Source organism: Budorcas taxicolor, chromosome X, assembly GCF_023091745.1.
Source record: "Budorcas taxicolor isolate Tak-1 chromosome X, Takin1.1, whole genome shotgun sequence".
Classification (NCBI taxonomy): domain Eukaryota; kingdom Metazoa; phylum Chordata; class Mammalia; order Artiodactyla; family Bovidae; genus Budorcas; species Budorcas taxicolor.
In genome coordinates, this window is record NC_068935.1 from 46491137 (window position 1) to 46506528 (window position 15392).

Sequence of the window (15392 nt, forward strand, 5' to 3'; positions counted from 1 at the left end):
TCTATACTGAATATCTAGTAACAACCTATAATGGAAAAGAATCTAAAAAAGGATAGGTTTATACAAATACATATAACTGAATCACTTTGTGGTACATCTAAAACTAATACAACATCGTGTATCAACTATACTTTTGGGAAAGAGTTGATATAGGTACATGTATGGCTGAGTCCCTTCGCTGTTCACCTGATACTATCACAACATTGTTTGTTAATTGGCTATACCCAATACAAAATAAGTTTTTTTAAAAAATAATAAAGAAAAAAACCTTGTGTTTATAAGCTGGTAAGCCAACCATGGGGAAAAACTCAAATATAAAATTAATAGGAAAAAAAGCTTTTGGAAGGATAAGGGAAGAATTAGGAGGCAGAATTTGGATTAAATTGAAATTATGACTTTAATAATCCAAGGAAACAGGACACTGGTGGTGATTAAACAGAAGCATTAGGAATGTCTCAAAGAAACAGTAACTTTCAGACCATAGCTTTCTTATTGGCATAGTTATTATATAGCCAAGGGGTGTGTTACTGGGTGATGACTTTCATGAGACATGTGGCCATGTGTGAGGATGTCTGTTTGTTATCACTACTCAGTGGGGCAGGGGGCCATCTGAGGGGTTGCTACTACTATCTTGTGCATAGAGTCCAGGCATCTGCTCATCCCACCAGGTTTAGGATAACCTCTGACAACAAATAACCTAGACTCAATGGTCAGTAGTGCTGAGGTTGAGAAACCTTAGTCTAGCCCAACATGGGGCCTTGAACTGACCAACTGAAGTGGGGGAAAAAGATATATAAACTGATTTTTACAGCAGGAAAGAAGCACAAAAAGATATGCTCCCTGGGTTTAGTTCTCACTTATGTTTCCCATGTTAATTTGGTGTCATTTTTAACCCAATGTTATTCATTATCAAGTATCTGATTGTGTTGGTTGATATGATTAACTCTATGTACAAACAAATCAGGAACCATTACATAAAGACAATGCCTCCCCACCCCCCCCAGGGACACTCTAGGGACACCAGTCCATTTCTGATCTTCCCCATGTCCACTCCTCTACCCCCAGAAGCAATGGAATGCAACAGGAGAGAAGACAAAGTTCAGATTTTGTGTTCAATCTAACCTCTTCCCCCTACCTGCAGAGATACTATTTCTTCCTTTTCAAAGCTCTTTCTTGAGGCCAGCAGACAGGTGAGAAAGGATGACAGGATATCAAAAAGCTTCTCAAGCCAAAGGAATATACAGTCTCCTTGGTTAGTTTTCATGTTCCACTATGGAGATCCCAACCTACATTTTAAGGTGAAGGATACTGTTTCAGCAAAGATCTAATTGAGACATAGGAGAGTAGTACTGGCTAGGCAAAGGGGGAAAATGTCCTGACAGGTGGGTGAATGAATACATTCTCATCTACCATGACATTTTGCTGTCTTAGGAAGAAGGGTACTGAGCCAAGAGTTTAGCAGCTGTAGCTTCTGGTCTTAGTTTAAAAATGAGTAAAGCATAATGTAGTTTTATTTAAGGGGTAATCCAAGTACAAGAATTTCTTTAAAAATAAGTTTCCCACAAAATCTCTGAACAACTTTATGAAAAAATAACTATTTTTAAATTTTCTAATCCTGAAAGAAAACAAAGCGTTTTTACTTTTTTGAGGCCACTACGGAAGAGGGATTTGACCTTAGACAAGGGGACACCTTGTACAGAAAACTTTCATCCAGTTTTGCATGGTAAGTTAACATTTCCTTGCAATGTAAATTTGTAAATCCTAGATGGAAACTCACCTCAATTATATGGGCTCTGTATCATATTGTCAACTAAACAGTTCTTCACTGCAAAAACTGTGTACCTGTGCTTTTTATATCCAAGCTCTGATATAGGAAGAGATTTTCACTATTAGACAAGGAATCAATTTCCATAGTCTAGCAAGAGTGTACATGTTTGTAAAGTTGGCAGAAAATTTGCCTTATTGGAAACTCATGTAACAGCATCCTTGATTGTAGCACATTAATACAACTTCAAAGTATGTCAGATTGAAAATACTGAAATCAAGAGGTAATTTACTTTTGAATTCCCAGTGGTCCAATATTTTTAGGCTATTAAAAATTATTGAGAAAGCTTAACTATATTTAAAAGGACAAACAACAAAAGAATAAATCACTCCTGGCAAAGACTTAAACTTGAGATGCGCTGAGGAGAAGAAAAATCAATGACGTCTTCACAAAGATCTGCTCTTTCTTTAGCACTTAGACAGTCTGTGATTCCTCATCACTCCCTCTATCAAGGGTCATTCAAACCAAACTTGCCTCAATAATTTATGCTAGTTATTGCCAGGATATATAATAAGGTATGCGAAGTGGGGAGACATTTTTCGACATTGAAATCAATTGGGCTACAAAGTCCAGATGTTATGAGGGACATATGAGAAGCTTGCATTAAATTACTATCTCCTTCCCGCAATCAGCTCTACAAATTATATCCTGAAGCTCAGTCCCGCATTGGCTTCCTTAGTACTTTCTTTTCCTGCTTCTCCTTCTTTCACTCCTGAGGAGTCCTTTCTCTTCCAGATCACCTTCTCTGCCTCTCCTCCCTCCAAAGACGATCTCCTCTGGTCTGATGCTTTTCACACCACCCACAGGCTGGTAATGTCTGTCACCAGCCTATAACTCATTCCTGAGCAATTTAAATGCAGGTCCACTAGTGTTTTGAACACAGAAATGTTGCTCCATAAGGGTTGAAAGTGATAGTTGCTTAGTCGTGTCTGACTCTTTTGGAGCCCATGGACTGTAGTCTGCTGGGCTTCTCTGTCCATGGGATTCATCAGGTGAGAATACTGGAGTGGGTTGCCATGCCCTCCCCCAGGGGATCTTCTTGACCCAGAGAATGAACCTAGGTCTCCTGTATTACAGGCAGACTCGACTGTCTGAGCCACCAGGGTAGGATAAGGGTTACATGAATGACATATAAAAATGGATTCATGGGACTTCAGCGAAAGACAGGTAGAAGAAAGCTGAGTTGTCTTAGACAAGTCCACTCTAGAACCTGGCTCACCAGCTACAGACCATGAGAAAGAATAACTACAGACTATGAGAAAGAATAAATTTGTTTCCGTTTCAAGCCAAGATTTTTTAGGGTGACTTAAAAAACAAGAGCTAACTGATGGTTCAAGATCTGCCATTCATGTCAGTCTTTCCTCTTCAAGGGCAGAGATTGTACCTCCTGTTGGTGGTATGCCTAATAACCGGCACAGTACCTGGTTTGTACAAGACAATAAATACCTATTGATGAATACATCAGATTCCGTTAACAGTGAGTAAAAGCATCATCAGTCATTTGCTGCCTATAATTATGGTAAATGGCAGGTTGAACTCAGAGTACCAAAATTCGTTATTGGAATAATTATAAATATTTATTATTTCTTGATGGACACTGTGCTAGGCCTGTGATCTCTATATAATAAAGCTCTATTTATTAGGTATGAAATAAAGGGTGTATGTTTAAATGGAGTCTAACTGGTAAGGGAGACAGATCTCTTTTATGACACCAATAACTGCTCCCAAAGAAAATGCTACCCTAGAATAAAAGGCTCCCGAACTATTCTGATTTGCTTTGGGGATTTTTTTTTCCCTCCCACTAAATATTCTGGGTATATTTAACCAATTATCCACTAAGTGAACAGCTAACCATGCATGCCAATTAGAAATTGACTGAATCAGTTCATGAATCTTCTAACATAAATCCAAAATGCTACCTTCTCAGAGAAAAATCAAGGGATTATGGAGGGGAAATGGTGGAGGAGGGAACCAAACAGAAAAGTTATTGGCTGGCAGCTTCTATAACTCCCTAATTTTTGAAATGCCCTTTATTCCTTCCTTATTACATGAAAAGAAGTAGATTTAGTGCACAGCTTGAGGCAGCCTGCGAGATAAATGTGCTCCCTGTGTGAATGGACTGCTTGTGACCACATTATCCCATAGAAGGCTGTGACTAGGCTGAGCTTCGTGGGCTGGAAGAATTCTAGAAAGGGCCCCAAGAGAGGGACCATGGGAGCTCTACTACCTCCTTGCTTGTAAGTGTTTTTCCTCAAAATAGTATTTTCACTAGTGGTGTGCGTGCATGTGTGTGCGTCTGTGTCTGTGTGTCTGTTTATCTCTTCTCTGAATGCCGACTTGTGACCACAAGGGGCACGCTTCACTTGTCTCAGGGTTCTGTGTTTTTGGAAGGGGCAGAATCCACAGAGCTAGTCGGGTAATGTTGGGTCTCTGGGAGAATTAAACTGAGGCAGTTCCTGCTCCATTGAAGGCCCCAGTGGAGGACCACACATAAGACCTGCACTTTGTTCATCTAGGGAACAAGCGAGAAGAACATGTGACAAATCTCAGGGATGACTGTTTAACCCCTTGCCTACTGCTTATACCGATGTTCCTAACAGGATGTGGGGAAACCCACAAGGGAAGTCTCCCAATGGATGCACTGGGTATGTACTCTGTGCTGAGACGTGAGAGAGATTAATATAGTCTTTCTAAACCTTATCTCTCACCAGCAGTGGATAAGATGGTGCTGAGCTCTTCAACATGGATGGACCTTAGAGATGATTATACTAAGCAACTCAGATAAAGATAAGTACCATATGACATCACTTACATGTGGAATATAAAATAAGATACAAATAACCTTATCTACGAAACAGAAAGAGACTCATAAACATAGAAAACACACTTATGGTAACCAAAGGGGGAGGAGTAAGTTAGGAGTTTGGGATTAACATATACACAGTACTATATATAAAACACATAAATCACTGGGAACTATATTTAATAACCTGACATAAGCCATAATGAAAAGCAATCAGAAAAATATATTGAATATATGTATACAACTGAATCACTTTGATGTACACCTGAAATTAACACAATATTTTAAATCAATTATATGCCAATTCAAAAAAGAAAAACAAGAAAAATATGATGCTGAGCTCTTACACTTAAAAGGAGGAGTCAGGTATCACAGTATAGGATGAGCTGAGGCAGCACAGTGTGGTAAAGGAGATCAGGCTTCAGGGATGAAAAGACTTGGCTTCAAATCTCAATTAAGGCATTATTATCTGAATGATGCTGAAAAAGTTATTTCCCATCTCTACACACCAGTATCCCCATCGTGTCCTTCAAGACTTATACCTACCTCATGGGTTGGGAAGATTAGTAAAAATAAATCTGAAGTGCCTGGCACAGAAAAGATGCTTAAAAATTTGAGAGCTGAGCATCTAACCAAAGCACAGTACAGAATGTCATGCACAGAGCAGTCCACACAAATTCCGAAGACCTCCTTCTCCATGCTTCCAGAGAGAAGGGGACTACTTTATACAATTTCATTCATTGTGAAATTCACATAGAATAATCTCTTGACAGTGACCCAACGTAGTTGGGTAAGACTTTCTCTTCATGTGCCTTTAAGTCAGTCCTCAGTAGGTCATGAAGGTTGTGTCATTCAGGGATTTAAAGTCAGCAGGTTGTTTTGTGAGCGAAGGTTTTAAGGTAGAAGGTCAACTGGCCTGAGATGATTAAGAACTGGCCTGTAGCTGAATACTGCACACCAGCACAGTGAGTCAATCGCAGTTCTTACACTGTAGATTGTACAACATTTCGACAGTCATATATGATGAGAATCTGCCCTGTTAACATGCTGAAGTTCACCCTCACCGTTTATCTTTTCTCTGAAGAACAAGCTACTTTTTGATTCCATCGTTTTTCTCACAGCAGACCAATGGTCCGCCCACGCCTGTGGACCTTAGTGTACCTGGCAACGTGTCTCCATAACATGATACTGGGGGACTGGAGAACGGAAGGAGAGCTTTTTCTAGGGCCAGTCTCATTACGAGACATGCTCTCTTGTGCTGGGGAGACCACAGTCTTTGGAGTGAGACAAGCTGCAGTGGAGCATTGGCTCTACCACGTCTCAGTCAGGTGACCTTGAACAGGTTATTTCACGTCTCTCCGTCTCTGTTTCTTCATCCATCAAGAGGAGAGGGAAAAAACTCTCCTACATACTTCTAAGAATCTTTGAAAGACTTAAGATAAAGTTAGGTAAACACTTGGCACATAGTAAATTCTGGATATTTGTCAGTTACTGCTTTCATTATTATTTAGCATAGACTATAGAGCAGGGTCGGAGAAGGCAATGGCACCCCACTCCAGTACTCTTGCCTGGAAAATCCCACGGATGGAGGAGCCTGGTGGGCTGCAGTCCATGGGGTCGCTACTAGTCGAACACGACTGAGCGACTTCACTTTCACTTTTCACTTTCATGCATTGGAGAAGGAGATGGCAACCTACTCCAGTGTTCTTGCCTGGAGAATCCCAGGGACGGGGGAGCCTGGTGGGCTGCCATCCATGGGATCGCACAGAGTTGGACATGACTAAAGCGACTTAGCAGCAGCAGCAGCAGCATAGAGTAGGGTTCCAAAAAGTAATGAGAGAGAACTCATGGCTAATTTCTAAACCTCTAGGTAAAATCTAATCCAATAGAAAAGGGGAAATAGTCAGAGCGGGTCTTAATAACATTCTTATTCAGGGTGGAATTTAAATGAACTGAGAAAAAAATTAAGCAATAGAATCTGCTTTTTAATTATTAGAAATGACTTTTCTTCATTTATGCTATTATAGGTGATGAGCATCCTCTGGCATAATGAAAGAAGATGAGGCAAGTGACCAGTTTCTGTTATTTATTAAGGGACCCTTCTATTGCACTCAGATGGAATGTAGTTTTCATAATCACTCCACTCTGCCTTTGCGTGTCCTGGACAGGTCATCACCTCCTTGACGGTGAGGGTCATTTCACTTCCTTCTTCTGAGTGCCCCATTCCACCTAACTCTGCTGCTACTGCTAAGGTGCTTCAGTTATGTCTGACTGTACAACCCCACAGATGGCAGCCCACCAGGCTTCCCCGTCCCTGGGGTTCTCCAGGCAAGAGTACTGGAGTGGGTTGCCATTGCCTTCTCCACCACCTAACTCTAGGCCCCAGGATTAACCAGTACCTCCCAAGTCCCTTCCGCCTGTGACAATGTCCTGCAATAGCAAAGCTGAGAATGGAGTGCAGACAACATTTTTCCCTTTAAAACTAACATGTTTCAGCAATTAAACTGCTTTTAGACAGCAAACTCATGTATAGGGTAAAGCTGAGCATACGGAGAAGTCATGGAAGATACAGGACATGGGCTTTGGAGGCCAGAAAAATCACTCAAATCAAGTCCAGTCATTCATTGGAGAAGTGAATTAGCATTCCCATATTTTAGTTTGCTCATCTGTGAAAGGTTGGGAGCAGCCCCTACCTTACAAAGCTTTTGTGATCCTACCTCCCAGGGCCTTTGCACAGTGCTTGCTGCATGTGCATGTGAACTCAGTGAAACTGGGCTCTCTTTGTCTTCCTCCGTGGAGATCCGGTTTTCCAGACAATGTATACTAGTTGCTTCCAAAGCTGGATATGCTTGAAGGTTGACCTGGAGCTGTCCTGAAAATATACATCTTAAAATAGCCAGGGCTCCTAAGTAGCAATAGGCTAGCACATGAGTGGAAGTGAACATGTGATTTTGATGTGTTGGAGTGAGTGTGGATATTGGCTGCGAGGCAAGACAGGGGTAAGTGTTTGATAAAATGCAGGATGTAATATCTCTTGTTCCACACTTTCCCATGGGCATTATCTAAGCTGCATATCAAGCACACGGAGAAATACTGTAGCGTATAACAAATGAATACCTGAATGAATGCAACTTAAGAGTGCTAGGAATGATTGATAAACACAGATAATACTGAAAGTCTCCCAATCATGGCAAAGTCATTCTTCACGTACACGCTGCTGTAATAACATTATGCTGAGGGAGCTGGCGATGATGTTTAGATAATAAAAGGGTAATGCCCCAGTGATGACAGACTGGGGGAGAGATACCCAGATCAGGAGCAGCTGGTATCCACTTTTGCAATCTTACCCTAGAGCAGCAGGAAGCAAGTCAAGAAGCACGTAGATGACCTTTTCTGGCACGGTGATATGCTCTGCTAATTCTCCATTTTCTTCTTTAAGTGCGATCACAGGAGGTCCCAAGAAACTCTTCCTCCCACATTTGCAAGCTGCATCACAGAGAGCAGAACAAGTATTTCCACCACTACTTGCAAAAAAGGATGTTGGTCACAAGGTGGCAGGTTACCACGCTCCTATGGAAAAGCTGGATTATATTTCTAAAAGCTCAGAGAAGCAGAGGCAAGAGAACTTCAAAAAGGTAAGAGTGTGTGTGTGTGAGAGAGAGAGAGAGAGAGAGTGTGTGTGTGTGTGTGTAGTAGGAAGGACAGATGCCTTACATGGCCACAAGCTCTAAAGGTCATATAAGTGCTGCCTGTTCAGCGCGCCCTCTAATCACAGGGCGCCTCCTCAACAGGCTCACGCAACTAGCATGATAAGAATTGTGAATTGACAACAGACATCATACAAATGATCTATGCCTAGGCAATTCTGTTCTGAAGGAGCGAGTCCAACCCTGCTAGTACATTAGAATCACCTAGGAACTTTTCCAAACACACACACACACACACACACACACACACACACACACTTCAAGAATCAGCCACAAGAGACCTTGCAGGGTTTTCATTTGGACAAGTTATTGTTTAGTTACTTGATTTTAGTCTGATGTTGGGTTCGGACATCACTATTATTTAAAAGGTCCTCAGATTATTCAAGGGTGGAGTCAAGGTTGAGAATCACTGAAATAATCTAAGCAATGTTACTGAAAGTAGGGTCCACAGCCTTAGTGCTGACCCATGAACTTGTCATTAGGCACATTTTTTGCTTAGTTCAGCTGACACTATTTTTCACAGCAAGATAACAATACTTTCTTCAGTTGATGTATAGTTGATTTACAATGTTGTGTTAGTTTCTGATGTACAAGAAAGTGACTTAGTTTTATAAATATATATGTATGTATATATGTATACGTATGTATGTATGTATATATATGGGCTTCCCAGGTGACTCAGTGATAAAGAGTCTGCTTGCCAGTGCAGGAGTTGCGGATTTGATCCCTAGGTCCGGAAGATCTCCTGGACGAGGAAATGGCAACCTACTCTAGTATTCTTGCCTGGAAAATTCCATGGACAGAGGAGTCTGGCAGGCTACAGTCCATGGGGTCGCAAAGAAGTGGACATGACTGAGTGACTGGGCACGCATGCATGCATGTAAATACACACACCTATATACACATATACTTTTTCATATTCTTTCCATTATGATTTATTGCAAGATATTTAATATAGTTCCTTGTGCTAAACAGTAGGATCTTGATTTTTATCCATTCTATATATAATAGTTTGCAGCTACAAATCCCAAAGTCCTAATTTATCCCACCCCATCCTTCCCCTTTAGTAACCTTAAATTTGTTTTCTATGTCTATGGGTCTGTTTCTGTTTTGTACATACGTTCACTTGCATCACAATTTAGATTCCACATATAAGTGATATCATACGATATCTGTCTTTTTCTGACTTCCTTCACTTAGGATGATAATCTCTGCTGCTGCTGCTGCTGCTGCTAAGTCGCTTCAGTCGTGTCTGACTCTGTGCGACCCCATAGACGGCAGCCCACGAGGCTCCCCCAACCCTGGGATTCTCCAGGCAAGAACACTGGAGTGGGTTGCCATTTCGATTAGGTTCCATTTATTTTTGCTTTTATATCTACTGCCTTGGCAGACTGACCTAAGAAAACATTACTACAATTTATGTCGGAATGTTTTGCCTATGTTCCAAACTGGGAACTTTATGGTGTCATGTCTTATATTTAAGTTTTTAAGCCATTTTGAATTTATTTTTGTGCAGGATGTGAAGGAGTGCTCTAACTTCATTGATTTACATGCAGAAAGATAGCAATACTTTCTTGATAAAACAAACAGTGAATTGACTTACATTCTGGCACAAGCTCCTCATCTTACCACTAACTAGTAACAAACAATTTCAGACCCAGTCCTGAACCATGGACCACACTTGGAGTAGCACTTTCCTAAAGAGAGCAGGTGGGGGTCAGAGAAAAAGGGAATGGCATTCATTTTTAAAAGTGTGTTACTTGTCAAAGCTGAGCTTTGATGGGAACACACTGCTTAGTGGGGCCAGCAAGGCATTTCCCAAAGCATACTTTTAGGATGTTACTATGTATTACGAACAAAAATGGTCTGGTACCTGAAAGATGCGGTTTACCACTTAACTGCCCAAAGTGAGACAAATTACTCTCCTATGCAGGATGACTCTCTAAGAGTGATATGGAATTGAAGAAACACGTATGGGATTACAGAATCTTTCTTTTCACAAAACCATATGATTTGTAGTTCATAAAACATAATTTGGAAAATAGTGATGTGGTTATTTTTTAAGAACCTGCTTAAGAGAGTATAGTTAATTCTACATTCTCTTCAACCAGGCAAGCAAGTTATCATTTAAAACAAAAGAGTGAAAATTGGAGCTGACACAGCAGCCCATGTGGTGCAACTCTGCAAAGGCGGACCCCTAGACCTTAGGGTTGGGCTTGACTTGGTGAAACAGCTCAAAGTCATCCAGGCTATTCCTTTCTGGGGGTGGACCACAGTCTACCTACAGTCATACCATGCCAGGTCAGAAAGGCAGATTTGCTTAAGTGGTTTATTAACTGACTACGGAAAGGAAAACCCGAAAGGTGTTGCTGAGACATCAGAGCACCAGAAGTATGCTAGCAACACAAACCTTGATGGAACAGCTTTAAAGGGGGCAGTGCTGCATGGATGGAGACCTTCCAGATTTTTTTCAAGGATCAGCATCTAGATTTTGACTTTGTTTTAAAATCAAAATCACCACCATTGTTCATCCAGTAGACCTTTCTGGGCACGTTCCCAGGGCAGTGTTCCTTTAAATATAAATACTTAAAGTGGACCATCTGTGTTGGCTTCACAAAGGAGAAATATCTGCCTCCAGTGTTAAGTGAGGAAAACCTCAGTCAAGAGAGTCCTAAAGGAGAGATTACTTCTTAGGAACCCTCACCACCGCCTCGACGGGAACACCGAGGCTCGAGGGAGAAGAGAGGTCTGTTGCTTTAAAATTAAGTGAATCATCAAAGAATGAGTGGTTGTTTGTTTCTACCAGAAAAGCCAGCCTGGAGACTGAGTTGAGATGCATGCATCTAATAAGAGAGTAATAAATGCCCATCCTGACCTGAAATTGAATTATTGGCTGTTATGTATACTTCCTTGATCAAATTATGAGTTTTCCAGAGAGTAGAAACTATCCCCCAAACATGACTTAATGCTGTGCTTGCTGCCATAAGGAGGGGAAATAGGAGAGAAGAGAGACTGTGTTTCAGTGCCATTACTAGCTTCCCAATCTTGTTAGGAGATAACAAGTTGTCTTCTAAGAAGTAGCTGACAAGCAACCAAGAGAAATACACTTGATCAGTATATGGGGAGAGGATAATGTTTAGTCATTACTAAACAACAATGCTTTCAAATTTAGGGCTTTTAATTTGATTTTTTTTAAAGTTTTTTATTTTTTTTAATTTTAAAATCTTTAATTCTTACATGTGTTCCCAAACATGATTTTGATACGGACCAATATTTTAACTTTTCTTGTGACTCTGCAATTAAGCTGCCATTGGCTTCAATGAGCAAAGAAACCTCTCTGAGTTGTTTTGTCATCCTTCACATCATAAATCAAAGGAAAAGTGACCCCCATATCAGTCATTTTGAAATTTAAAGATTCAGAATAAAATCTTTTATTGCTTCAGAGTCACAGAAACATATGGCCCCATGTTTTTCTAATCAAATAGGAATAGCCCTAAATTCTTACATTCAAGGGGACAGATATTGAACCCAATTATACAGTTTCTGCCAGTCAAGACATTTTCCAATATCAAGCATCAGAGGTGATTTAGTTTTATTGAACTAAGAATTCAAAAATAGTATTAGACCCATTCTTCTCAAAAGGCAAATTAGTAAGAATATGAGGAAGACACACAACAGGAGACATCAGAGTTGAAGAAAAGGTGAGGATGAAAATAAAAACAATTCTCTTGACACGTTCCTAAATATTCTTCTGCCTCCTTTCTCTCCTACCATTTAGGCAAGACTGATATTTATGGTGACATATTCTCTCTCTGGGATAAGGAAACCAAGGCATTATCAGAGTAACAGACATTGTACTTGTTACAAATATGCCCCCTTAACATTTGGCACATAATTTTGCTTTCTTTTGGTTGGTGAAAGCTGCCAGACTTCATCACCGGTCTAGAGCACAGACTTTCCTCTCCTCCAACCAAAGTCACTGTGCTTGGATGCCTCTCTGAATAAAAAGGTTACAGATGTCCTAAGGGGAATGGAATATATATATATATTTATATAACTTTTTAAAAAATTCACATGAAAACAGGAACGTAGGAAGGAGGCCAGACATTTGATTAAGATGGTGACAAATCATTGAACTTTGTGATATTTTCCTATGTTGTGTGAGTTCCTTCAAATTTGCTACTGTAATCAGATTTTCAATCCCACAAGTACATGCAGGTAATCTGCGCTTTATTTCTCTCTGCAGATTTTCAACATTATCTACTTGTAAGCCCGTATACCTTGATGTGATTCTTCTGAACAATCTTCAAGCATCAGTAAAGCAACAGCTATACTGGTAATAGATAGGCATTCAGAAGTTACTCTAAATCAGTGATTTTATCGGGGCAGACATGACAAGGAAAGAAAAAATGAGGGAAAGAATAAAGCTGTAATGATTATACTTTCTTTTGCCAAAAGGCTCCTGGGGCAGTAACAAAAAGATTTTGGTAAACATCTCAGCTCTCCAAGTGGCTTTCTTATAACAAAGACCATAGCTGGTCCTGGGCCAAAATTAGACTCTCAAACACTTGTGTGTGCTTCTTCAGCCAAATTCCAGTATAAGATTACATCATAAGTGGTTTTTATGGAAATAATCACATCACTGAAAATCACAAGTATTTGGAAACAGACTAAAGCATTTATTTTGGAATGGGCTGTTCAGAAATAGAAACCTGTTTCTGGCAAAGTGTAATCTGTCCTAAGGATATCCTGAAAAACCAATGAGGTATTTCAGGCCTTCTGTGTATTATTTTACATGAATTCTGAAGGTCCTGGAAACAATGCAAAAAATGTCTTTCAAAAGACAGACGGTGGTGAACAATTGCTATCTGTACCAACTCTCAGGTGATTATAAATTATGGAAATAACTTGGCCTTTACAAAAACATCAACAACCAAAAGAAACACCAAGACTTTGTCTATAATAATGCAAAAATAGTTGACAGATTTTATCAATTCAGTAAAGAAGCAGAAAACTAATTCCAGCTTTATCATAATATATATAAACCTCTTTGACCTAATTTAATCATTTGTAAGACTTTTCCAACTCTAATTTATATTCTACCACCACCACCACCCCCCACCATCACCCTGGTCAAATTTCAATGAAGGTTTCATTCTTTACTTGAGGGCTACACACACACACAATCTCATTAGAAGAGGTCACATGAGCAGCTTGGCATTGCACAGATCAATCAGGCTAACCATGCTGCCCACTGCCTTCACCTGCAGTGGAAATGGTGGGCATCCACAGTCAAGGTCAATTAATGTTTTATGCTTTGGAAGAGAGGCCATGAAAGGACCTATCTCTTCAAAATGCCTCACAGGAGAATATACTGTTTCAAGGTATGGACATAGTTTAGAACCGAAATTCTATCCATTTTTAATAAAGAGATCTCTTATTTATACTCATTATAATAAAATGTTATAGCAACTGGAAGAGAGAACTGAAGACAGGACCTTACAACATTTAAAAATCAGTCTTGCAAAAGTCTTCCAGGTGGCCAGAATGACCACTGAACCCTTCTAAACCCACAGTTACTTCACCTCCCAGCAATGACGAGTTTCTGGCCTTCGAGATCCCACATGAAGTAAGCATGTTAATTTCACAGCATTGTTTCCTTATTTATCCAAGGTCTCTTCCATGGCATGTTTTCTTTCACCCCCATCTAAGGTCTTCGGGATCCTGTTAATTTGTACAGAGATCAAGTATATTCATTGTAATGTTTGGGATCACCATTAGCTCCAGAGTCCTTGTTTAAAGGCGATGAAGTAAAATTGTAAATAGTATCACAATGTCATCCCAGAAAACCTCTCATGTGTCTAATACTATTTATAAATAATTCTTACAAATCAAGAGGGAAGTATTAGCTTCACTATTCCAGAGGACCTGGCAGGACGGCAAGACTAAGGAAACTCTTCAATCTGAAAGAAGACAATGCCCATCATCAAAGCACACAAGAGAAAGGATGAAAGCCACATTTAACACAAGGACAGCCAGAATAAAAAGTATCCAAACCTTGTATAAGAGAGCTTAACAGATACCCATTCTCTAAAGAATTCTTCATATTTGAAAATGTTCATAACAGTATTCATGATACACTCCAGATATTTTGAAAACTAATAGATCCTGCCTAAACTATATGTAATAAGAGGATGGATGTGTCTTTTTTTAGTTATCCAACTGTCTTTTTTTTGAATCTGAGAATTGTTAAAACAATTTGAAGTAAGTTTCTAACCAAATTATTGACTGAATTTAACCAACTGCTTCTTAAATGTCTTATTATACTTACTCAAACCAATCTTTGTGTTTCAGGACAATGTACAAGTAGAAAAAAAAAAGTATAGCATCTGTTAATACAGACACACACATCTGTAAGAATATAATTATATAAGAAATAGTATATTCTATAATACAGGTACTGTTTTGTGCATGCAAATATATATAATGCACACAAACATCATTTGAGAGAAAAGAAAGAAAATATTGGAATGCATCATATATAATAAAGTAACTATCACTGGCTGAAATTTTTTGTTTCAGTGAAGCATGAAATCAAGTTAGTTTCTTCTCTACAAAACCACCAAAATTTTGTCTTACTCACTGTAAAGGGCCATCATTTATATCTCCAGATGAATAACTGTTCACATCAGAACTCCTATGCAAAGTGGACAGCTTGCATACAAAAGTATGAAGTAGAAAACAAATACAAATGCTATATTCTATAGGTCAAATAGAGTTAAGCATAGAAAATGTACACTTGTCATTTTCTGCCAAAGAACATTTGAAGCTCTGCGTGGAAGGGCGGAAAAGGGGAAGACTTTGAGATGTGAAAATCTGCTTCCAAAACTATAGATTGGAGTCAATTGGAAATAATTTCCCCAAACACCAAAATTTGAACAGACCTGTGCACCAGAAAGACAGTTGTACTGGAGACCCCATAATGTTGCTAAAAGGGCAACTTGAAATAAGAACAAGGGCACTTCTAGAAATCGTACCAGAAACAGTTATGCAAAAG

The 15392-nt window shown here is 39.6% G+C and overlaps 1 protein-coding gene across 3 annotated transcripts in view; it reads right to left on the reverse strand.

Annotated features, from left to right (window-relative positions):
• The window catches only part of FGF13 (fibroblast growth factor 13), a 575233-nt gene that overhangs the window by 198709 nt on the left and 361132 nt on the right, over nucleotides 1-15392 (reverse strand). The gene's annotated exons all lie outside the window — the stretch shown is intronic.